This window comes from Abrus precatorius, unplaced genomic scaffold, assembly GCF_003935025.1.
Source record: "Abrus precatorius isolate BTA unplaced genomic scaffold, Abrus_2018 Scaffold12, whole genome shotgun sequence".
Classification (NCBI taxonomy): Eukaryota; Viridiplantae; Streptophyta; class Magnoliopsida; order Fabales; family Fabaceae; genus Abrus; species Abrus precatorius.
This window is the reverse complement of record NW_020874314.1, coordinates 495,552-521,941: the sequence shown is the minus strand read 5'-3', so window position 1 is coordinate 521,941 and position 26,390 is coordinate 495,552. Positions and strand designations below refer to the sequence as shown.

The following is a 26,390-nucleotide window of genomic DNA, read 5'->3' as shown; positions in this document are numbered from 1 at the left end:
GTACTCGGGAGGGAAATAATTCGACCTTAGCCAAGTGATACTTGGGAGGAAAATATAATTGATTCATCCTTAACCGAGTGGGGGTACTCGGGAGGGAAATAAATGGTGCTTGAAATATAACCCTGGTGCATAAAAAATCGTATAGGTGAAAAAGAAGAATTTTATTGATAAGGTGCCTCGTTAAAAACCTTTCCAGGAAAACCCTTTTTCACTTTCTTTTAAGAGGATAAAACCTGGGATAGGAAAAGAGTACATCTGTTTATGCATTACAAGGCTTTAACTATAATAATGCTTCAAATGTGTGACATTCCAGGTCCTCGGTATTAGTTTTCCTTCCAATGTTTCCAACCTGTATGCTCCGTTATTTAATCTTGCTGTTATCCGAAAGGGGCCTTCCCAATTAGCTGCCAGCTTCCCTTCTCACCGATCTCTGCGTGCATCTCCGGTTACCCGCCATACTAGGTAATTTTTATAAAATTGTCGTGGACTGATTTTGGAGTTGAATTTTCTAGCCATCATTCTTCTGCTAGCCTCGATCATAATGACAGCTTGGTCACGTATTTCATCGATTAAGTCCAAGTTGACAGCCAGAGCCTCTTCATTAGCCGATTCCTCTTCATACAATGATTCACGTATTTCATCCAACCAGTAATGCGTTTAACTCCCATCTCCTTTGCTAGCCTGAGATCGGCAAGTAAAGCTTCATATTCGGCTTGATTGTTGGAGGCCTTAAATCTGAACCAGATAGACTGTTCAATAGCGAATGCATTCAGTCCTTCAAGAATGACCCCAACTGCCTAATTGGTTTGATGATCCATCAACGTGCAAATTCCACATGTCTGAAGTGGTATGTTGTTGTGTAGTGAATTCATTGATGAAGTCGGCTAACACCTGAGCTTTAAGGGGGCGTCGGTTCTCGAAATGAATATCAAATTGAGATAATTCAATTGTCCATGCTACCAACCGACCAGCCAACCTGGTTTCCTCATAATTTTGGCCATTGGACAATCTGTACGTACCACCATCCGATGACTCTGAAAGTAGTGTTTAACCAACGAGCTGTGTGGACTAAGGCAAGTACCACTTTCTCCATTAATTGATACCGGGATTCAGGACCTTGGAGTGTTTTACTGACGACATATACGGGATTCGGTTCAGGTGTTTCTTGAAGTAAAATCGAACTGATGGCGTGATCGGACACGACCAAATAAACAATCATTTCCTGATTAGGTTTCGGTTTAATTAACACAGGTGGCGCCGCTAGCATATGTTTGTATTGTACGAAGGCATCCTCACATTCATTGGACCAAGCAAATTTTTGGGATTTCTTCAGTAATTCAATGAAAGGCCAAGACCTTTCTGCCATTATTGGCAAGAATCTAGCGAGGGCTGCAATCCGTCCGGCCAGTCATTGAACGTCCTTGACATTTCGAGGGCTGGCCATGTCGATGATGGCTCTACATTTGTCGGGTTTGCCTCAATCCCCCTTTCAGACAACATGAAACTGATGAATCCATATTTTTACTGATATTTTAGCATAATTCTAGCTCATTTAATAAGGAAAATATATGAAGAAAGCAGAAAAACTCAGAAAAAGAGAATGATTGAAAGTTTTATTCAATTTGTAGTTATTTTCGCATTTGTAGAATTTATGCTTAGTTCTTAAGGAATTTATCTTGTTTTTGAAGGAATAATCTGAGCAAAAGTCATGGAAATGGATTATAAATGGAAAGGAAGAGGAAGAATGGCAATGTTGGACACCAAAATACAAGAATTATGGGATGCAGGCTGGGCGTGATCACTATTGTTAGTGAAAGTGATCATTCCAAAGCCTAAATGAGAAGAGGAGCCTGTGCGTAATCACTTTTATTTACAAGAGTGAGCGTTGCCAGTGTGCGTTATCACTTTTGCCAACGAAAGTGAACGTTCCAGAGAGACTTCATTCCTGATGAGCTGCGCGTTGTCACTTTCGCCAACGAAAGTGAGCGTTCCAGAGGCACTTGTATCAGGACAGCTTGCGCGTGGTTACTATTACTCACGAAAGTGATCACGCGCAGTCCTCGACCTCCTGCGTTGCCACTATTTGAATAAAAGTGAATGTTCCAAAGAAGCCTTCAACCCTGCAAGTTGCGCGTGGTTACTCTTGCTCTTGAAAGTGAACACGCGCACTACATAAAGCTTCTGCGTGGTTACTCTTGTGAAGAAAAGTGACAACACGCAGAAGTGGGGTTTCTATATATACATGATTGAAGCGCGAAAACCGGGATCGGTTGCTCATTTTCTGTTTTGTTAGTTAGAGTCTCGTTGAGAGAGAGTGGAGAGAAGACTGGGGTCGAAGCTTGAAGCTCCAAGAAGAGGGATCGGATTGGAACTCGTGGCCATGGCTGCTTTGCATTCTTCTTCATCTTCTTCTTCTTCTTTCTCTGTTTTTGTTGCAATGTGTGCTTATTTTCCCATAGTTAGGGGTTTATGGAACTCGAATTGATGTATTGATTCGACTTTATCTTCTGAACTTTAAGTTCTTGGATTAATTGAGTTGTTAATTCTGCTTTTCATGCAATCTCTGAATGGAAATTCATTTGATTAATCAAGAGGAATCTTTACCAATGGGAATTGGATTGTTTGCTCCGATCTGAATTGGCAACCAGAGTTTAGGGATTTCTTAGGGATAAGGAGACCTAATTCTACAATCTTATAGTTCTAATTCTTAATGCAACCTGAAATTGAATCTCACCTAAGGGATTAGGGAGGTTTAGTGGATTGTTAGGGTCAATGAGTTAAGGAATTAACCTTTGGCTAGATATATGTGAAACTGATTGTCAATTATTCAATTGCTTGAATGTTCAGAGGATTTAATTGGATTGATATTGATATTCTTGTGAAGTAAATTCCTAACTATCCTTTATTGCTATTTCATTTCATCACAAATCTTATACTCTGTTTCTCTGCAAGTTCTTTGCTTTAATTGCTTTGGTTTATTGCTGTTATATGTTACAAATCTCCTTCAAAAATTCGTATGGCTCAAATGGTTATAATTCTGTGAAGTGGTACTTGAAACCTAAATTCCCTGTGGAGACGATATTCTGATCTTAAATTTACTCATCACTTGCTGCAATCCTAGTGCACTTGCTAGTGTTAGATTGCAAACAACAAGTTTTTGGCGCCGTTGCCAGGGAAATTAGAGTTTCAATATCATTAGTAACATAAGAATAGCTAGATTGAGTATTTTGTTCTCTGAATTTCTATAGTAGTAGTCTGTAGTTAGACATTTTGTCCATTCTGCATAATTCTGCAACTTTTTAACTTGTGTTTCAATTACTTTTACTGATAATTACTGCATAATTTTCGTGGTGCAGTTCTGAATACTAACTTGTAGTTTACTTTTGCTTCATTTTGAATTGTATATGCGTGGCAAAAACAAAAACAAATCAACTCTAGTCTTTGATCCTGACATAGACATAACCTTAAGAAGATTGAGAAAAGAGTCTAGAGCAGAAAAAGCCATAGGGAGTGATAGTGAGTTAGAAGCTGTCCATTCTCCAGAATCTCAGAGTAATCCTAGAGTGAAAAGAACACCTACATCTTTGAGACAACTAAATTCAGAAATAGAGATGGCAGAACAGAACAGATTTAGAACATTAGGGGACTATGCTATTCCTAACATGCAAGGTTTTAACTCTTCTATAATCAGGCCAACTATTCAAGCCAACCATTTTGAGATTAAACCTGCTTTATTACACTTAGTCCAACAAGATCAGTTTTCTGGTGGAAATTCTGATGATCCTAACTTACATATTTCAAATTTTCTACAGCTATGTGACACCATAAGAATAAATGGGGTTAGTGAAGAAGCAATCAGACTGAGACTATTTCCTTTTTCCTTGAGAGATAGAGCAAAATGCTGGTTACAAGCTCAACCACAAGGAAGCATCACAACCTGGACAGAACTTGTGAATAAGTTTTTAACCAAGTACTTCCCTCCATCCAAAGCTGCTAAGTTGAGAGGAGAAATTACATCCTTTGTGCAGCAAGAAGGAGAATCATTATATGAAGCTTGGGAAAGATACAAAGAACTGCTTAGAAGGTGTCCACATCATTGTATTCCAGATTGGATGCAATTGGAAACTTTTTATAATGGGATGAATGCAGTAACAAGAACAATGGTTGATGCTGCTGCTGGAGGTTCATTAAATACAAAGTCCTTGGAAGAAGCTCAAAGGATTATTGACATGATGGCATCTTCAATGTATCAGAATTCAAACTCAAGGAATCAAGGAAGAAACTCTGCTCATGAAGCTAAAGTTCTGGAAACTTTTCTTGCACAAAATCAGCTACAAAATCAAATGTTTTCAGAACAATTAGCTGCCTTAACACAACAAATCAACAATCTGCAAACAGGGAGTATGCCTACCAGTCAGCTAAGTTGTGATTTTTGTGGAGGAAACCATTTATTCTTATGGACAATTAGCTGAACAATTATCCAGCAGGGATGAAGGAAGATTTCCAAGCAATACAGTAATCAATCCTAAAGAGCAATGTCAAGCCATAACTACAAGGAGTGGAGCTGTAGTTGCAAGCCCTAAACCAGCAGAAAAGAAAGTGAATGATGCAGTAGAAAGAAATATTGAACAAGATCTGCAACAAGGAAATTTTAAGCTATTGAAGAAAGACCATTCAGAAGAAAAAGAAAAAGTTCCCATGAATTCTGAAAGGAAAACCAAAAAGCAACTCTTTGAAGAAGCTTGTAAGCCAATAGACCCAGAAAAATACAAGAGGCTGCCTTATCCTCAAAGAGTCCAAAATCCTAAACAAGAGGAACAATTTGAAAGGTTTATGAATGTCTTTAAGAAATTACAAATTAACATTCCTTTTGCAGAAGCTTTGGAGCAAATGCCTTCATATGCAAAGTTCATGAAAGAACTACTTTCCAGAAAAAGGAAGCTAGAGCATGACAAAACAGTACCTTTGACAGAGGAGTGCAGTGCCATTCTCAAGAGAAAGCTTCCTCAAAAGTTGAAAGATCCTGGATCATTTAGCATTCCTTGTGAAATAGGAAACTGCACTGTGGGAAGAGCATTGTGTGACTTGGGAGCAAGCATAAATCTGATGCCATTAGCTGTTCTGCAGAAACTTGGAATAGAGGAAGTGAAGCCTACCAACATTACACTGCAGCTAGCTGATAGATCATACACTTATCCATATGGAGTTGTTGAAGATTTATTAGTTAAAGTTGATAAGTTCATTTTTCCTGCAGATTTTGTAATTCTGGACATGGAGGTGGATTCTAACATTCCTTTGATCCTAGGGAGGCCATTTCTTGCAACTGGAAGAGCTTTAATAGACGTGCAAAAAGGTGAACTTATGCTTCGAGTTCAAGATGAGAAGGTAATATTTAATGTGTTTGAAGCTTTAAAATATCCAGTTGAAGATAATACATGTATGAAGATAGATATACTGGATACTTTCATTACACAACACCATATGAAAGATTTTGATGAAATTGCTGTGTTAGAAGAGATAATATCTGCAGGGAATGACAAATCTGAAACTCTGAATGAAGAAGATATCATGGAAGTGCAGCAGCAACTAGAAGCTCTGCGAATTCAAAAACCTGCAGAAAATATAGTGAAAGAAGAGCTGAAAAAGGATGCTAAAGAAGAAGAAAAGCAAAGGCTAGAACTGAAACAACTCCCTTCACACTTGCGGTATGCATTTCTGGATGAGAATCATGAAAATCCAGTCATCATCAATAATGAACTTAAGGAAGAACAAGAGGAAAAATTGCTCAGAATTTTGAGAGAACACAAATCTGCAATTGGCTGGAGTATTGCAGACCTGAAAGGTATAAATCCTTCATTTTGTAAGCACAGAATTTTATTTGAAGAGAATTTCAAACCTGTTGTGCAGCCACAAAGGAGGTTAAACCCAGCCATGAAAGAGGTAGTTAAAAAAGAGGTCATAAAGCTGTTAGATGCAGGAATAATATACCCAATTTCTGACAGCAATTGGGTAAGTCCAGTCCAAGTTGTTCCAAAGAAAGGTGGTATGACAGTGGTACCTAATGAAAAGAATGAACTTGTCCCTACTAGGACTGTGACTAGATGGAGAATGTGCATAGACTATAGAAAATTAAATGATGCAACTAGAAAAGACCATTTTCCACTACCATTTGCAGATCAAATGTTAGAAAGACTTGCTGGACATTCATTTTATTGTTTTCTTGATGGGTATTCAGGATATAATCAAATAGTTGTAGATCCTTTAGATCAAGAGAAAACTGCATTTACATGTCCATTTGGAGTCTTTGCATATAGGAGAATGCCATTTGGTTTGTGTAATGCCCCTGCCACTTTCCAAAGATGCATGCTTTCTATTTTTTCTGATATGGTAGAAAACATCATAGAAGTGTTCATGGACGATTTCTCTGTTTTTGGTGATTCTTTTGATGATTGTTTAGCTAATCTATCCACTGTTTTGCAGAGATGTCAAGATACTAACCTTGTGTTAAATTGGGAGAAGTGTCATTTCATGGTACAAGAAGGCATTGTCCTTGGTCATAAAATTTCAGAGAAAGGAATGGAGGTGGACCAAGCTAAAATAGAAGTCATTAGTAAATTGCCTCCACCTGTCAATGTTAAGGGAGTTAGAAGTTTTTTAGGACATGCTGGTTTTTATAGAAGATTCATAAAAGATTTTTCCAAGATTGCTAAACCCTTGAGTAATTTACTTGCAAAAGATGCAAATTTCATATTTGATGATAATTGTTTGCATGCATTTTCTGTTTTAAAAGAGAAACTGATTTCTGCACCTATTCTTGCAAAACCAGATTGGAAATTACCTTTTGAACTCATGTGTGATGCAAGTGATAGTGCAGTGGGTGCTGTTTTACGACAGAGGAAAGATAGAAAATTACATGCTATCTATTATTCAAGCAAAGTGTTAAATCCTGCACAAGTGAATTACCCAACAACAGAAAAAGAACTTTTAGCTGTTGTACATGCTTTTGATAAGTTCAGATCATATTTAATGGGTTCAAAAGTGATTGTATACACTGATCATGCTGCTCTTAAATATCTTTTGACAAAACAGGATGCAAAGCCCAGATTATTAAGATGGATTCTACTCCTCCAAGAATTTGAGCTAGAAATCAAAGACAAGAAAGGGAAAGAAAACAGTGTTGCTGACCACTTGTCCAGACTTCCTTTGGAGAGTTTAACCACTGAATCATTGGAAATATATGAAGAATTTCCAGATGAAAAGCTGTTTGCAGTGGAAAACATGCCTTGGTTTGCTGACATTGTAAATTTTAAAGCCACTCAATTCATTCCAAAGAGGTTTACTTGGCAGCAAAAGAAGAAGTTCTTACATGACAGCAAATTCTATGTGTGGGAAGACCCATACCTGTTCAAAATTGGAATAGATGGGTTAATTAGAAGATGCATTCCACAAAGTGAGCAAGCTGAGATACTATGGCATTGTCACAATTCAGAATATGGAGGCCACCATGCAAGTTCAAGGACTGCTGCAAAAGTTTTGCAAGCAGGTTTCTTTTGGCCTACACTCTTCAAAGATGCCAAGAAGTATGTGGAAAACTGTGATAAATGCCAAAGAACTGGAAATATTTCAAGAAGACATGAGCTGCCATTAACCAACATCCTAGAAGTGGAACCATTTGATGTATGGGGGATTGATTTCATGGGACCATTTACCCCATCATTCTCACACGAATACATTCTAGTTGCAGTGGATTATGTGTCTAAATGGGTAGAAGCAATTCCCACCAGATCAAATGATGCAAAGGTAGTGATTTCTTTTATAAGAAAGAACATTTTTTCAAGATTTGGTGTGCCTAGAGTGCTGATAAGTGATGGAGGTACTCACTTCTGCAATAAGTATCTTGAAGCTGTATTAATGAAATATGGTGTGAAGCATAAGGTTGCTACTCCATACCATCCACAAACAAGTGGACAAGTGGAGGTTTCAAATAGAGAGATCAAGCAAATTCTAGAGAAAGTAGTGAACAGTTCAAGGAAGGATTGGTCAAAGAAACTGGATGACTCACTGTGGGCATATAGAACTGCTTTTAAAACTCCAATTGGTATGTCTCCATATCAGCTAGTATTTGGAAAGGCCTGTCACTTACCTCTAGAGCTGGAGCACAGAGCATATTGGACTACCAAGTGGCTTAACTTTGATTTATCAAGTGCTGGAAAGAAGAGAGTTTTACAGTTGCATGAATTGGAAGAATTCAGACAACAAGCTTATGAAAATGCAAAGTTGTACAAAGAAAGAACCAAGAGGATCCATGACAAATTTATTCTGCAAAAAGATTTCAGACCTGGCCAGCAAGTACTATTATTCAATTCAAGATTAAAATTGTTTCCAGGGAAACTGAAATCTAGATGGTCTGGACCATTTTTAATCAAGGAAACTTCTCCCTTTGGAGCAATTCTTATAGAAGATCTGAAAACAGGGAGAGAATTCAAGGTCAATGGCCAAAGATTGAAGATCTATCATGGAGAGGAGTTTACAAGGAACATGTCATGCATGAAACTGGTTTCTCTTGAGTGAGAAACATTTAATGTCAAGCTAGTGACATTAAAGAAGCGCTTTGTGAGAGGCAACTCACATTTCTAACCCAATTTAACTTTTCTGCATTAATTTTGAATTAACAGTATTCATAAAAGTCAAAATCTGAACTTTTCATCTTAGTTACCTTGCTGAATTTGATGTTTGGAATAAATCTGGTGGCTGAAACAAGAATGCAGATTGGAATTAATTAGAATGCTTAAAGTTCTTGTACAGTCTGAATAATAGTTATCAAATTCTGCAAATTCTCTGAAAAATACAAAGTTCTGCATCATACTCATCATATTCTGTAAATTTGATGCAAAAGGTAAATTTTGAAGCATGTTAAATCTGTCATTTATAGTGAATCTGATAAATGTAATTGGACTTCATGCTATAATGTGTTATGGAAAAGTCAGAATTGCATTGTGAATATGTTAAGCAGAAATTCTACAGAATTCAGCCTTGGATGAATGTTGCATATGTAATTAAAGGTGAACATGATGAGAGAAATAGGTATTTTATATGGTGAGTGTGTATTGGAATGATTATGATTTGTTAAGTGAGCCAATTAAAGTTTGGAGAACTTGGATTGATGAAAGGAATCACTCTTTTGCAGGAAAGCAATCAAGCAGAGATGGAATTCTGAGATTTCCCCTCTGGAACAATCACTCTCGCTGATGAGAGTGATAACGCAGAAACTGACTGGGAAACACAGCTCTCTGGAACAATCACTCTCGCTTATGAGAGTGATAACGCAGAGGCAGATGAGAAAAACACACTCTCTGGATCACTTCCTTTCCTTGTCAAGAGTGATCACGCGCAGGTAAGTATAGAATATTTCATAGCGCGTTACTCCTTTTACTGATAAAAGTACCTACGCTCAAGCAAAAAGCTTGCGCGTTATCACTTTGCCCAGCAATAGTGATAACGCGCATTGCATTCAAAATTTTCAAGTTCTCTGGAACACTCACTCTGTTCGACAAGAGTGACAACGCAGAATTTTATTCACAAGGGAACGTTCACTTCTCACTTAAAAAGTGGGCACGTGCACACGCGTGACCCCAAATTCCATATAAAGGAACCACGCTCACATCCATTTAAACCTAAATCCCATTTCCCTCTGAATTTCTCTGACTTTCAATCTTTCGTGAAGCAACCAGCAAGCAATTTCTCCCTCTTTTTCATTGTCATTCACATTTTTGAAGCTCCAGGTACGCTCTCTGCATTCTCTGAAATTGTATTTAGGGTTTTTCTTTGCTGCAACTCTGGAAAAATGTCAAAAATGGCAAATGGGGAAATATCTTGAGCGTAATTGATATAAGTAACTATAAATACTGTGAATAGGGTTTCAAAGTCATTCAATCTCCTCTGTTAACATATGCACATCTGCATTATGCGAAAAAATCTGAAAATGACTTTGAAAGAAATAGAAATATTCTAGTTGCCATCAGCAAAAATACTCCTTGCATGCAATATTTGAATGTTGATGTCTGAACTGAGTTGTATGGAATGAGTTAGTGTTGTATATTGCACTGCATGATTGTACAGATACCATACTGATAGTCCTGCATTAAACTGATCTTTAGTCTTTGATGATAATGAATGAGTGCACTGTCCTAATTGTATGTGATTCAAAGAAACAATAGGCAATATTCTGGATGAATTTTACTGACAGAAGAAAATTTCTTTTAGGAACCATTAGTAGTTGAAAATTGTGATTCTTTTTCTGCATTCTTGGTGAAATTGTGAACTTTGAGTTTACAAATTATGAAGGCCAGTTTAAAATCCCCTGAATATGGTTTGATTAATTTTGTACCTAAGTTCTGGTGTATCTGAAAAGTTAAGAGAGCATGTAAAAAAAAAAAAAATATGCTGATGACCTATAATAGCATCTCTGTGTTAACCTGATGTGCTTTGAGAGTGTGCACTCTAAACTACAAATTTAAAGGTTTAACCAATTTTGACTGTGATTGCTTAGTAATTTGCAATAGTGCTTGTGTGTTGATATGATTACATTCTCATGACAGCAACTGATTGTAAATAGATACATACTGCAAGTTGGAATTCTGCACATGGATTGATTGAAATTATCTAGTAAAGAGATGTATATTGTCACAATTCTGTGTCTTGAATTTTAAACTGTCAAATTACTTGCTTGTTTTTGCAGTCACTTCAAAATGGTCAGAACTTCTTTGAATACACCAGTTGGACCTTCTAAGAAGACCAAAGCTGGATCTGCCAGCAACACTCCAAGAAGGAGATCTATCAGGAATATGCAAGCTGGAACAGCCAGGAATTATTCAACCACTAAAAGAGCAAGAACTGATGGTGTCTCACCTTTCTCACCCATTGAAATTGCTGACCCTCCTCAGCCAAGTGTAATCACACCTACAACCTCTTCACCACCTCAGCCGACCAGAAGAAATGCGCCTTCTACCTCTACCCCTACTGATCATGATCCAAGATTCAGGAGCATTGCTCATGAAAACTATTTCAAGGCAAATATTCTGAGGAGGAAGATTGTCCCAGATAGAGCCTTTGAAATTGCTGAAGGAAACTACCCTGAGTACTCAGAAGAAATTCAAAAAAGGGGATGGGACAACTTTTGCTCCTTGGCTGATAATGGTTGGAGAGAAATTACACAGGAGTTTTATGCAAATGCAATGCGGTTCAAGGGAGACCAAATTCCCAAATTTCACACAATGGTCAAGGGTGTGAGGGTGGATTTCACTGCTGCCAACATCAATCGAGTGTTGGAAATTTACACTGAAAGACAACCTGGGCAGATGGACTTCACTGACTTTAAGAATAGTCAAGACAAGGATTATATTGAAATCCTGCACAGAATTGGAAGGCCAGGCACAACTTGGCAGCTGAACCTCGCCCAGAAACCCAAGTGCATCACCACCAAGAACCTACTACCATTTGCTTTAGTCTGGAGTACCTTTCTATTGAACTCTTTCATGCCAGTCAAGCATAGTTCAACCCTGGCACTAAAGAGGGCTGAATTATTGTTTGCTATTGTTAATGATATGTACATTGATGCAGGGGAAGTAATTAGTGAATGTATCTTAAATATTCTGAAAACAAAAAGAGATTCACTAGCCTTTCCCTCATTAATCACTTTACTTTGTGAGGATGCAGGGGTTGAAGTTGGAGACTACCAAGAGAAAATCAGATCTGCTCCCCCTATCTCTGTCTCAATGGTAAAGGAAATCTATGCCACCACTTCCTGCACTTCAGCTGCACCTATCCCTACTCAGTTCAGAAAGGAGAAACCAATGAAGATGAAGGACATCCTACATCTTTTGGTTGAAAGGCAAAATCAATTGGCTGAATGACAAACTGAGCTCCACAACAGTTTGAAGGCAGGAACTATGCTAGTGGAATGTGTGTTGATGAATCTTGGTCAGAAGATGGGAATGACCAAAGATGAACTTTATCACACACCAGACTTGGCTGAGAATGCTCAATGTCTACGCTCATCAGTTTTTAAAGACTTGCCAATATACAAGACTCATTTTCCACAGCCAACTGAAGAAGTGGTGGAGGAAGAAGAAGATGAGGAGGATGAGGAAGAAGATGAAGATGAAATTTCTGATGAAGAGGATGTCCAAGATGACTAGTTTAGGATTTTTTGTTTTCTTTTCTGTTAATTCGAATTTTCTCTTGATGGTTTTGTAATTAAGTTTCAAACTTTTTGGTTTCATTTTAGAATTTGGGTTTGTAATTTGCACACTTGGTATATTTTGGTTTCATGCTAATTCTGAACAATTATGTTTTGAACACACATTAATTATGCAGAATTCAATCCCTTTTTCACTTGCTAATTGACAAAATTTTTGGTGTTTTGTGCAGAAAATGTCACACTCACACAACACTCACACACATTGGCTGATGACACCTGCACAAGCTGCCATGAAAGGGGGGTTATTCCTTACCTCTTGATTCATGTGTTAGCTACACAATACACTGAAAATTTACTAATAATAGTCTAGGTTATGAGTTGTTTTCTACAAATTGACTGCAAGATGGGTGACAATTTTGTGAATTCTGTGTGAATTTTTTTTAAGTTGTTTTTCCCATTCTCAAAATGAGATCACACTTGTATTTTCAAAATTGAGGCAGTTGCCACTCGGTGCATAAATTTCTGAAAAGTGCATTGTGTTTTCATTAATCCACATGATCACTTATAATACCTAGTGAGATTTGAGCTGTCTAATTCTTTTCTTGTGTGATTAATCATATTTGGCTGTATTCTCTAGAACTTGCCCTTGTTCTTAATTGAATATGCATGCTACAGTTTTCACCCACATGATAGAGGCCATGTTTGATTATACCTAGTCAGCCTAAAGGCCTTCCTTTATGATTGAATGTCTTAGTTCATCCTTTTGAGCTTAATATCCCTTTTCTTGAAATTACCTCATTATAAAGCCTTGCCTGAAAAACCAATTTTTACCATTCAAAAGATCAAAGGCATAATGAGTTTAATCAAGAATGAGTTTTAAAACTAAGTTTGGGGTGACATCCAGATTTTAATTGCTTGAGGACAAGCAATGTTCTAAGTTTGGGGTGGGAAATAGCATGCTATCTAAGCTGGAGTTCAACAAGCCAGAAAGAAAGAACAAAAGTGCTGCAGCAAAATGAAAAAAAAAAAAAATTCTGAAAGTGCAGCAAAGTGCTGCAGAAAAGAAGATAGTGACTGAAAGCAAGAAAAGAAGAAAAGAGATGAAAATTCTGCTGCAAGAAAAAATTCTGTTTGCTGCATAAGTGAGAGAATTAAGGAGGAATAATGTAGATCCAGGCTAGTTTTAAAACAAATCACTCAAAATGCCTCTGATCTTTTGAAATTGCATGTATTGTTTTCCATTTTCTTTGACACCTACCTTAACCTTAGCCTTGTTATAACCTGAAAAAGTCCTCTAGATGTGTGATTAATTGTACTAAGCAGAGGAGATGGAGAAATTGGGCAAGCATATGGTAGAGTACAGTGAAATTGATGATTTAGAGTGAAAACAGCACCTAAACACTGTTGTGTGATGAGAGAAACACTTCCAAGTGAGCTGTGATCATGTTGATTAATTGTACTCACATGAATTTTGATGAAATATATGAACTTAGGTAGCAATTCTTACTTAATGATGATTATGCAGTAGGAATATCATGATGAGTATTTGGATAAACAACTTGATTGAAAATTTTGCAGAAAACACAGAATTGGAAATTGGAAAATCTGAGAAAAGCAGTTTGCTATTTGAATTTGAAAATGGAGGAACTTACCCTTGGTCTAGTTTGATTTGCTTGAGGACAAGCAAAAATTCAAGTTTGGGGTGGTGATGAATCCATATTTTTACTGATATTTTAGCATAATTCTAGCTCATTTAATAAGGAAAATATATGAAGAAAGCAGGAAAAACTCAGAAAAAGAGAATGATTGAAAGTTTTAATTCAATTTGTAGTTATTTTCGCATTTGTAGAATTTATGCTTAGTTCTTAAGGAATTTATCTTGTTTTGAAGGAATAAGCTGAGCAAAAGTCATGGAAATGGATCATCAATGGAAAGGAAGAGGAAGAATGGCAATGTTGGACTCCAAAATACAAGAATGATGGGATGTAGGCTGGGCGTGATCACTATTGTTAGTGAAAGTGATCATTCCAGAGCCTAAATGAGAAGAGGAGCCTGTGCGTAATCACTTTTAGTTACAAGAGTGAGCGTTGCCAGTGTGCGTTATCACTTTCGCCAGCGAAAGTGAACGTTCCAGAGAAGACTCTATTCCTGAGGAGCTGCGCGTTGTCACTCTCGCCAGCGAAAGTGAGCGTTCCAGAGGCACTTGTATCAGGACAGCTTGCGCGTGGTTACTATTACTCACGAAAGTGATCACGCGCAGCCCTTGACCTCCTGCGTTGCCACTATTCTGAATAAAAGTGAATGTTCCAGAGAAGCCTTCAACCCTGCAAGTTGCGCGTGGTTACTCTTGCTCTTGAAAGTGAACACGCGCACTACATAAAGCTTCTGCGTGGTTACTCTTGTAAAGAAAAGTGACAACACGTAGAAGTGGGGTTTCTATATATACATGATTGAAGCGCGAAAACCTGGATCGGTTGCTCATTTTCTGTTTTGTTAGTTAGAGTCTCGTTGAGAGAGAGTGGAGAGAAGACTAGGGTCGAAGCTTGAAGCTCCAAGAAGAGGGATCGGATTGGAACTCGTGGCCATGGCTGCTTTGCATTCTTCTTCATCTTCTTCTTCTTCTTTCTCTGTTTTTGTTGCAATGTGTGCTTATTTTCCCATAGTTAGGGGTTTATGGAACTCGAATTGATGTATTGATTCGACTTTATCTTCTGAACTTTAAGTTCTTGGATTAATTGAGTTGTTAATTCTGCTTTTCATGCAATCTCTGAATGGAAATTCATTTGATTAATCAAGAGGAATCTTTACCAATGGGAATTGGATTGTTTGCTCCGATCTGAATTGGCAACCAGAGTTTAGGGATTTCTTAGGGATAAGGAGACCTAATTCTACAATCTTATAGTTCTAATTCTTAATGCAACCTGAAATTGAATCTCACCTAAGGGATTAGGGAGGTTTAGTGGATTGTTAGGGTCAATGAGTTAAGGAATTAACCTTTGGCTAGATATATGTGAAACTGATTGTCAATTATTCAATTGCTTGAATGTTCAGAGGATTTAATTGGATTGATATTGATATTCTTGTGAAGTAAATTCCTAACTATCCTTTATTGCTATTTCATTTCATCACAAATCTTATACTCTGTTTCTCTGCAAGTTCTTTGCTTTAATTGCTTTGGTTTATTGCTGTTATATGTTACAAATCTCCTTCAAAAATTCGTATGGCTCAAATGGTTATAATTCTGTGAAGTGGTACTTGAAACCTAAATTCCCTGTGGAGACGATATTCTGATCTTAAATTTACTCATCACTTGCTGCAATCCTAGTGCACTTGCTAGTGTTAGATTGCAAACAACATCATTCTGCCTCTCAGCTAAGGAGTTTTGTCTTTCAGCCATAAAGGCTATCTTCTCCTTCATTGTGGTTGGATTCTCTCTTTTATACTGGGAGGGAATTGGGGCTGTTGATGTGCAAGAGACAGTAGCATAAATCTCCTTCACCATAGCTACTGTACTTGGAGGTGCAGCTCTAATTTTGATTTGATAATCTTCAATTTCAATACCTGCATCCTCACAAAGAACAGTTATTAACGAAGGGAAAGCTAGAGAATCTCTTTTTCTCTTGAGGATGTCCAAAATGCATCCACTAATTACTTCTCCTACATCTATATAAAAATCATTAACTATAGCATATAGGAGTTCAGCTCTCTTCACTGCTAGAGTGGAGCTATACCTAACAGGCATGAATGAACTCAAAATAAAGGTGCTCCACACTTTTGCAAAGGGCAAAAGGTTCTTGGTTATGATGCATTTGGGCTTTGCTGATAGATTCAGTTCCCAAGTAGTCCCTGGTTTCCCAATCCTCTCAAGGACTTGAACATAGTCCTTGTCTTCAGCATCCCTGAATGCTTTAAAGTCTTGTTGCCCAGGTTGTTTTTGAGTCTTAATGTTGAGGACTCTATTGATGTTAGCAGCAGAAAAATCAACTGTTGTCCCCTTGACCATTGAATGGTATTTAGGCAGCTGATCTCCCTTGAATCTCATGGCATTGGCATAAAATTCCTGTGTAATGTCTCTCCAGCCAATGCCAGCCATCATGTAGAAGGATTCCCATTCTCTTTTCTGAATTTCCTCCTTGTATTCTGGATAATGGTCTTTAGCTATCTCAATTGCTCTATCTTGGACAATCTTTCTTCTCAAGATATTAGCTCTAAAATAATTCTCATGAGCTATGCTCCTGAACCTTGGATCATGTTGAGGATTTGGCCTTGATGAAGATGCTCCTACTAATCTTCCTCTCTTTGTTCTAAGAGTACCTCTAGAAGAGCCAATTGGAGTGTTGTCTGATGTCCTTACCATTTTTTTAACATTTCCTACCTAAAAAGAATATTTCAATACACTGAAAGACATGAATGCAATGCAATAAAAATTCTGCAGGACATTTTCAATTATGTAGACATCATTTTGATCTTTCCCTAATTTAGTCTCAGAATATCAGAATATGAACAATGCAGAACATAAAAACATCATAACAATGCAGAATATGGTTCCTTGAAACATTTGAACTAAGATATTCATGATTTTGAATGCAAAATGCTAGAGTTCAAGAGTTACATTTATGCATAAATTTCTTTCTAACTATTTTTCACTTTAAGTCCTAAGGTTAACTCATACAATCTGTCGATGTAGGTCTTTTTTGCATCTAAAAATCTATCAATTGAAGTGAGAATTACTCTACATTGCCTTGTAATTGCATGTTCAAATTAGTTATTAAGAAGAAAATTTCTATTTCCATTACTCAGTGTTTTCCACACTTCTGCAAAATGAAGAACCCTAATTTCTAAATCAGAGAAGTAAAATACTGACCTAGATTTGGAGAAATATGCATAATGAACTTCAGTTGATTTCTTAGAAACAAATTTCGTTCAGCAAAAGGTCAGAAAGATCAAGAATTTGAGAAATGAGATGAAGAAATTAAGATTTGAGATTCTGAAAATGGCTCTGCGTGGTTCCTTTTATGCATTTTAATGGACACGCTTACTGCACATGGCCATTTTTCTCAGAAAAAAAGGAAGCTGTAGAGATGATGTTGTGTGCGTGTTCACTATTGTTGGCAAAAGTGAACACTTTGAGGGTAAATAGCATGCACGTGTTCACTATTGCTAGAAATAGTGAACATTCCAGAGGGCTTTGCATTAAGTAATTTGAAATGAGTTGCGCGTGTTCACTTTTTCAAAAAGTGATCACGCGAAGGTAGTATCCTTCTGCGTGATTACTATTCCTAGAAAAAGTGGTAATGCGCATCAACCTTGACTTGTGACTATACCTTACTCATGCGCGTGATCACTATTATTGGAAAAAGTAACTACGCACATCACATTACCTCTATTTAAGCCTGGGTGTGGTTACTTTTACTGGGAAAAGTGATTGTTCTAGAGAAGGGTGTCTTCCAAAAGGTTCTGCGTGTTCACTTTCATCAGCAAAGTGATTGTTCCAGAGAAGGGTGTCGTTCCTTGCTCCTCTGCGTGATCACTTTCATCAGCAAAAGTGATTGTTCAGATTGGAACCCTGTAATTGAAGCTCTACGTGATCACTTCTCTGCAAAATAGTGACTCCTTTTGTTATTCAAAGCTCCTTAGAAACTTAATTGCCTCATGCATTCAATTTCAATCATCTCATTTATGCATCCACAACATGAGCCTTCATTGAATTAACACATTATTCCTAAAACACATATAAAACAGAATCTAAAATCAGAAAATTGCAGAAATTGAAATAAAGAATTAACAAAAGTTTGAGTAAAATGCAAATAGAGTAAAAATGGTTCAGAAATGTGAGTTGCCTCTCACAAAGCGCTCTTTTAACGTCACTAGCTTGACGTTAAATGTTCCTAACTGCTGAGAAACCAAGTTAATGCAAAAGGTGTTCCTATTGAATTCTCCTCCATTGTAAATCTTTGACATGATTTCCCAAACACTAATTGATATGGTGACATACCAATTGGTGTTTTGAATGCAGTTTTGTATGCCCATAATGTATCATCAAGCTTCCTTGACCAATCTTTTCTTGAGTTACTGACTACTTTCTCTAAGATCTTCTTGATTTCTCTGTTTGAAATTTCTACTTGTCCACTTGTTTGAGGATGATAAGGAGTTGTTACTCTGTGTTTTACTCCATACTTATCCAGAACATTATCAAGGTATTTATTGCAGAAGTGTGATCCTCCATCACTAATCAGAATTCTTGGCACTCCAAATCTTGAAAAAATGTTTTTCTTTATGAAGGAAATCACCACTTTGGCTTCATTTGTTCTGGTTGGTATAGCTTCCACCCATTTAGACACATAATCCACTGACATAAGTATGTATTCATGAGAAAAAGAAGTTGGAAAGGGTCCCATAAAGTCTATTCCCCATACATCAAATAGTTCCACCTCCAAGATATTGTTCAAAGGCATCTCATGTCTTCTGGAAATGTTACCAACTCTTTGGCATTTATCACAGTTTTCTACATAAATTTTTGCATCTCTGAACAATGTAGGCCAGAAAAATCTAGCTTGTAATACTTTGGCAGCTGTTCTTGATCCACCATGATGGCCTTCATAATCTGAATTGTGGCAATGTCATAGGATATCAGCTTGATCTTTCTGTGGAATACATCTTCTCAAAATGCCATCTACTCCAATTTTGAATAGGTGGGAATCTTCCCAAATATAGAACTTGCTGTCATGAAGAAATTTCTTTCTTTGCTGCCAATTCATTCTCTTTGGAATGTGTTGAGTGGCCTTAAAATTCGCTATATTAGCAAACCAAGGTAATTCATCCACAGTTAGCAGCTTTTCATTAGGAAATTCTTCATTAATATCCAAGTAATCTGATGGCAATGTGTCTAACGGAATTATGGATAGATGGTCTGCAACACCATTCTCGTTTCCTTTCTTATCTCGAATTTCTAACTCAAATTCTTGAAGTAGTAGAATCCATCTCAACAGTCTTGGTTTAGCATCCTGCTTAGAAAACAAATATTTCAGAGCAGCATGGTCAGTATATACCACAACCTTGGACTCTACTAAATAAGACCTGAACTTATCAAAAGCAAATACTATAGCAAGCAACTCTTTTTTAGTGGTTGTGTAATTAATCTGTGCAGAGTTTAGGACTCTACTAGCATAGTAAATCACATGTAGTCTTTTATCTTTTCTTTGTCCTAATACAGCACCCACTGCATTGTCACTTGCATCACACATTAGCTCAAATGGTACAGTCCAGTCAGGTTTAACAAGAATTGGAGCAGAAATCAGTTTTTCTTTTAAAACAATAAAAACATGCATACAAGATTCATCAAATACAAATGTTGCATCCTTTACAAGCAAGTCACTAAGAGGTTTGGCAATTTTAGAAAAATCTTTAATGAACCTCCTATAAAACCCAGCATGGCCTAAGAAACTTCTAATTCCTTTCACATTCACAGGTGGAGGTAATTTACTAATCACTTCTATTTTAGCTTGATCAACCTCCATCCCTCTAATTGAAATCTTATGGCCAAGCACTATTCCTTCTTGCACCATAAAGTGACATTTCTCCCAATTCAACACCAAGTTGGTGTCTTGACATCTCTACAAAACAATGGACAAATTAGATACAATCACAAATGAATTCCTAAAAATAGAAAAATCGTCTATGAATACCTCAATTATTTTCTCAACTAAGTCAGAAAAAATAGCTAACATGCACCTTTGAAATGTAGCTGAAGCATTACACAGCCCAAAAAGCATTCTTCTATATGCAAATATTCCAAATGGACAAGTAAAAGTAGTTTTTTCTTGATCAATTGGATCTGCAGCAATTTGGTTATAGCCAGAATATCCATCTAAAAAGTAGTAAAATGCATGTCCAGGTAACTTTTCTAGCATTTGATCTGCAAAAGGTAGAGGAAAATGATCTTTTCTGGTTGCATCATTCAGCTTTCTATAATCTATACACATCCTCCATCCTGTGACAGTCCTTGTGGGTATCAACTCATTCTTTTCATTTGGTACTACAGTCATTTCACCCTTTTTAGGTACCACTTGCACAGGACTTACCCAATTGCTGTCTGAAATAGGATATATGATCCCTGCATCTAATAGTTTAATGACTTCCTTCCTTACCACTTCCTTCATGGCAGGGTTTAATCTTCTTTGAGGTTGCACAATTGCTTTAAAATTTTCTTCAAATAAAATTTGGTGCTTACAAAAGGATGGATTTATACCTTTTAAATATGAGATGTTCCACCCTATTGCTGATTTATGGGTTCTTAAAATTCTCAGCAACTTCTCCTCTTCTTCCCTGAGTTCATTGCTTATGATAACTGGATTTTCATGTTTATGATCCAAGAATGCATATCTCAAGTGAGATAGAAGTTGCTTTAATTCCAACTTCTGACTTTCTCTTCTTCTCCTTCATTTTTCAACTACTCTTTGATCAATTTTTCTGCAGGTATTAAAATAGGTAGAGCTTCCAATTGCTGCTCCATTTCAAATACATTTTCATCTTCAAAATGCATAGGCTTAGTATTTCCTGCAGCTATGGTTTCTCTCAATGTAGAAATTTCATCAAATCCATTCAAAGAATAAGGAGTGATCATAGAATCTAATGTATCTACTCTCATACATGTGTTATCATCAATTGGATATTTCAAAGCTTCAAATACATTAAATATTACCTTTTCCTCTTGAACTCTAAGCATTAACTCTCCTTTTTGCACATTAATGAGAGCTCATCCAGTTGCAAGGAAAGGTCGGCCCAAGATTAATGGTAAGTTTGCATCTACCTCCATGTCCAATATGACAAAATCTGCAGGAAAAATAAATTTGTCAGCCTTAACCAACAAATCCTCTTCTACTCCATATGGATAAGTATATGATCTATCAGCTAATTGCAATGTAATGTTGGTTGATTTCACTTCTTCTATCCCCAATTTCTTCATAATGGCTAATGGCATCAAATTAATGCTTGCCCCCAAGTCACACAATGCTTTTCCCACAGTACAATTTCCTATTTCACAAGGTATGCTAAAGGATCCTGGGTCTTTTAATTTTTGAGGAAGTTTTCTTCTAAGAATAGCACTGCACTCCTCTGTCAAGGGTACAATCTTATCATGTTCTAACTTCCTTTTCTTGGAGAGTAGTTCCTTCATGAATTTGGCATAAGATGGCATTTGCTCCAAAGCTTCAGCAAATGGGATGTTAATTTGCAGCTTTTTGAACACGTTTAGAGACCTCTCAAATTGCTCCTCTTGCTTAGGATTCTGCACTCTTTGAGGATAAGGCAGTCTCTTATATTTTTCTGGATCAATTGGCTTGTAAGTGTCCTCAAATAATTGCTTCTTTGTCTTTCTTTCAGGACTTTTATGAACTTCTTCATTCTTTTCTGAATGTTCTCTCTTTACTAGCTTGAAGTTCCCTTACTGTAATTGTTCTTTTAAATCTCTTTCCTCTACTGCATTTTCTACTTGTTTTTCTACTGCAGCATTATTCTTCAGTTTCTTTTTAGTTGGTTTTGGACTGGCTACAACAGCTCCACTTCTTGTAACTATAGCTTGACATTGTTCCTTTGGATTCACCACTGTGTTGCTTGGAAATCTTCCTTCCTCTCTGCTTGTTAATTGTTCAACCAGCTGTCCAATTTGAGTTTCTAACTTCTTCATAGAAGCTTCTTGATTCTTGATGCTAGATTGAGTGACTTTCATGAATTGTAACATTGTTTCCTCAATCTCATTCATTCTTTCACTCATTGGTCTAGCTGAATGTTGACTCCTTTGAGGTTGAGTAGAAGAATTTTCTTAAAAGTACTGCTGTTGTTGGTGATTTCCTGCATTTGAAAATAGAAGAGATGTATTAGTGGTTTTCATTGCAGAATTTTGAGGATTCTAATTATAAAATTGTTGATTCCTATTATTAGAATACTGAAATCCAAGAGGAAATTATTGTTGAGGATAAGATTGTTGCTGTCTTTGATAATTCCCCATATAATTGACTTGCTCTTGTGGTTCAGGTGTAGGTACATCACATGCACCATTAGCATGATTCCCTCCACAAAAATCGCATGTCAACTAACTTGTTACCACATTTCCAGTTTGCAAATTATTAATCTGCTGAGTCAAAGCTGCTATTTGATTAGAAAATAATTGGTTCTGCAACTGATTCTGTGCAAGAAAAGTTTCCATCATCTTTGCTTGATATTCATTGCCTCCTCTTGTATTCCTCAAGTTGGAATTCTGATACATGGATGAAGCCATCATCTCAATGATTCTTTGGGCTTCTTCCAAGGATTTCATGCTCAAAGATCCTCCTGCAGCTGCATCAATCATAGTTCTAGTTACTACATTCATTCCATTATAAAATGTTTCCAGCTGCATCCATTCGGGAATACAATGATGTGGACATCTTCTCAGCAACTCTTTATATCTTTCCCATGCTTCATAAAGTAATTCTCTTTCCTGCTTCACAAAAGATGTTATCTCTCCTCTCAGCTTAGCAGCTTTTGAGGGAGGAAAATATTTTGTTAGAAATTTATTCACAAGTTCAGTCTATGTGGTGATACTTCCCTGAGGCTGTGCTTGTAACCAACATTTGGCTTTGTCTCTTAAAGAAAATGGAAATAGCCTCAGTCTTATAGCATCTTCACTTACTCCATTCATCCTTATAGTATCACACAATTGCAGAAAATTAGAAATATGCAAATTAGGATCATCAGAAATTCCACCAGAAAATTGGTCCTGCTGCACTAGGTGAAGTAAGGCTGGTTTTATCTCAAAATGATTGGTTTGAATGGTTGGTCTAACAATTGAAGAATTATAGCCTTGCATATCTAGAATTACATAATCTCCTAGTGTTCTAATTCTATGTTGTTCTACCATTTCAACTTTTGGAGTTGGTTGTCTAAAAGGTGAATGTTTCCTATTTGCAAAAGGAGTGACTTGAAATTCTGGAGAATGTATAACCTCTAGATAACTGCCACCTCCTAAAGATCTCTCTGCTCTAGTCTCTTTTCTTAATCTCCTAAGAGTTCTATCAATGTTAGGATCAAAGACAAGAGTAGATTTATTTTTGTTTTTGCCACACATATACAACTAAACACAGATATAGTATAATGAAAACAGAAAACTGTACATGTAATATAATATTTACAGAAAATTTAAAGAAACAATTGCTCAATCTAGTTATTTTCCTGTTACTAATAATATTGAAACAAATTATTCCCCGGCAACAGCGCCAAAAACTTGTTACTTTTACAACTGCTGTTGCACTGAAAGTAAACTGACTAGAAAGTGTACTAGTGTTGTTGTAGCAAGTTATAAAAAAATCTTAGAATCAAATTGAGTTCCAAGTATCGTCCTCAGGGAATAAAGTTCTCAATTACCACTTCACAAGATTACAATTAGTTAAGCTTTACAAATTTCAGATGGATTTGGTATGAAGTATCAAAAACGAAATTAGAAAGTAAAATAGAGCAGTTAGTACAAAAGTATATAGTAAACAGATGTAGAAAGAGTAGCTAGGAAATTGTTTCACCAAAACTTTAACATTGAATCAATAAAGTTCTGAACTTTCAAGCATTTAGATGGAATGATAAATGAATGGAAAATAACAAATGAACAAATGGAAAATAACAAATGAACAAACAACTAAATTCCTAAGCTAACTGTCTTTTATAGAATTCCTACTCTGCTGGCGTGATCACTTTTGCCAGCAATAGTAATCACGCAGAGGCTAATTCTTGCTTTCCACTTACGCGTGTTCACTTTTGCTGGTGATAATAGCCACGCGCACTTCAAAGTGTTCACTTTTGTTGAAAATAGTAGCCACGCCGAAGCTTCCTTTACTAATGTCATGCGCGTGTTCACTTCTGCTAGAAATAGTGAACACGCAGAGGCTACCTTCTTGCACGTGTTCACTTTTGTGGATAATAGTGAACACGCGCAGCAACTGTTCTTGGAGGACTCTCTGGAACGATCACTTTTGCCAACAAAAGTGATTACGCAGAAGCTCTTTTTCATTTTATGGTTCTAGAGTGATCACTTTCACCAGCGAAAGTGATCACTCAGAGGCTGTTCTTCAATTATCAACTTATTTCCTCCAATTTTTGCTACTTTTCTTCTATTTTTCCTTTGATCATCCAATCCTCATGAACTTAGCTCAGAATTCCCTACAAAAACATACTTGAAATGTCACTTTTTACATAGAAAATCAATGAATTTTAAAATAACTATGTTTAAAAGTGACATGCAACATTTTATTATTTTTTTAAGGGTTTTGTACTATTTCTAGCATGTTTTCTTTATTAATTGCACTAAAAACTATTGTAAAATACTAGTAAAATATGGATTCATCAATTAGACAAGAAGGGAACAAACTCAGAGCAACTTGGCTCAGAACTCAAATCGGATGTACAAAGTTTGGATTTTGTAGATTGAATGGGAGGTTTAGCCTTCCATCCAAGAACTTAACCCATGCGAGAATGAGAGAATTCGAGAGAATGTAAAAATAAGGATTATTATTTTAGTCAAATCTCAAAAACTAATTACCCCCGTACCCCCATAATTCAGAACCTTGCTAGTTTAGTTATAAGTTCTGATTAGGGTAAACTAAATAACCAAAATTTAGGCCTTATTTATAACTATAAGCCTAAATGTAATTATCTAATAACAAAGGGTCTAAATGCAATCTCCCAACAATATTCAGCAACTCTACCTCAACTTCAACAAATCATAAAAAATAAAATAAAACTCCAAATTCAGCAATCCATGTATGCATTTTGAAGCCCTAGATATGTAGAATCCAACGCAACTAAAATCAACCAAAAAATATATCTGTAGACAAAGTTATGGACAAAAGAGTAGTCAAAGGTCAGAATAACCAAAAATACGAAATTAAAGCATTTATTTGTAACAAGTCCAATTTATTCAAATAACTAGAAAATGGTAAAAAATCTAAAAATTAAGCATATGAAAAATGTTATTAATCAAAATAAAACTATAAATGAAAACCTAAAATATGTTATATCAGACAACATTTGGTTGTTCTTCAAGTTACACACCAAATTCCTCCACAATTCTGTAGAAGTTTTAGTCTACCACTATCCACATACACATATTTGATGCCATAAATCATTTTTCATTCAACACCATGTAGCCTTCACCATTATACCTATACATAATATCTCTATACAATTACATACGTTAAGTCATAATAATCTGACTCAAACAGTCCTCCTATAACTGCAAAACACAACAAAAGGTTAAGATGGCATCTCCTTTGATATAGAGTTAATATGCAACAAGCAAGATGTGACAGAATACTAAATAATAGGCCCGTGATGCAAAACAACGTGAGCAGTATGGTACAATATGTCGAATGTAGAAAAATTGCTATATAGTATGTCATTTGGTGGAAAAACAATATGAAAGTAGGGTGTATTGTGCATATTGTAGAAAAATGCCCTCTTAGATGTGAAAAAATATAAATGCAATGAGGTGCAAAAATGTTCCTACAATGCATAATTTGGCATGTATATAGTGAAGAAAAAGGGTTCCTTAAATGTAGAATATGATGTGTAACATGGTGCAAAAATACCCTTATATGCATAAATTATCCAAAATATTATTTTGTTTCAAATTACTAAATATTTGTCTATCCTTTCCTATAAAAATAATAAAAATTATTAAGCTCATACAATAAGTAAATATAGTATTGTATATATTACTCTATCATTCATAAAGTATACAACTATAATTTTTTTGCATCTTATTTTTGTATAAAATAATAAAAAATCTTTGTTTAGTCATTATAACACCCTCAAAGGATTTATTCTCATTTTCATTTTCATAAACCTTTCAATAAGGTTTTTATTTTCACTTTTAGATTTCAAAAATGATTTTTATTTTAGAACTAAATAGCCTTAATTTCCTCAGAGTGTTGAGGAATACCTAGGATTAGGGATCAAAACTTATCATGTCCAATTTATTTCAAAATCTATATTTTCTCCATTTAAAAACAAACAAATAAAATATCAAACTTAGGAATGAAATAAACTTTAATTTTTGTACAATTTAGGGTAATCATTTTTATGGATTTTGTGGGGTGTTATACTAATACTTTCCCCACACGTAATTAGACTTGTGAATTTGAATCTGGTTAGCAAATCATTCTTT

The 26,390-nt window shown here is 36.2% G+C and overlaps 2 non-coding genes across 2 annotated transcripts; one reads left to right on the top strand and one right to left on the bottom strand.

Annotated features, from left to right (window-relative positions):
* Positions 1–3,995: 3,995 nt before the first annotated feature.
* Positions 3,996–4,102, bottom strand: LOC113856894. Its single transcript, XR_003503066.1, has one exon. It is a non-coding gene; the product is annotated as a small nucleolar RNA R71 (small nucleolar RNA).
* An 18,503-nt stretch (positions 4,103–22,605) lies between these two features.
* On the top strand, positions 22,606–22,712 carry LOC113856888. The gene has a single exon (XR_003503061.1). It is a non-coding gene; the product is annotated as a small nucleolar RNA R71 (small nucleolar RNA).
* The last annotated feature ends 3,678 nt before the right edge of the window (positions 22,713–26,390 follow it).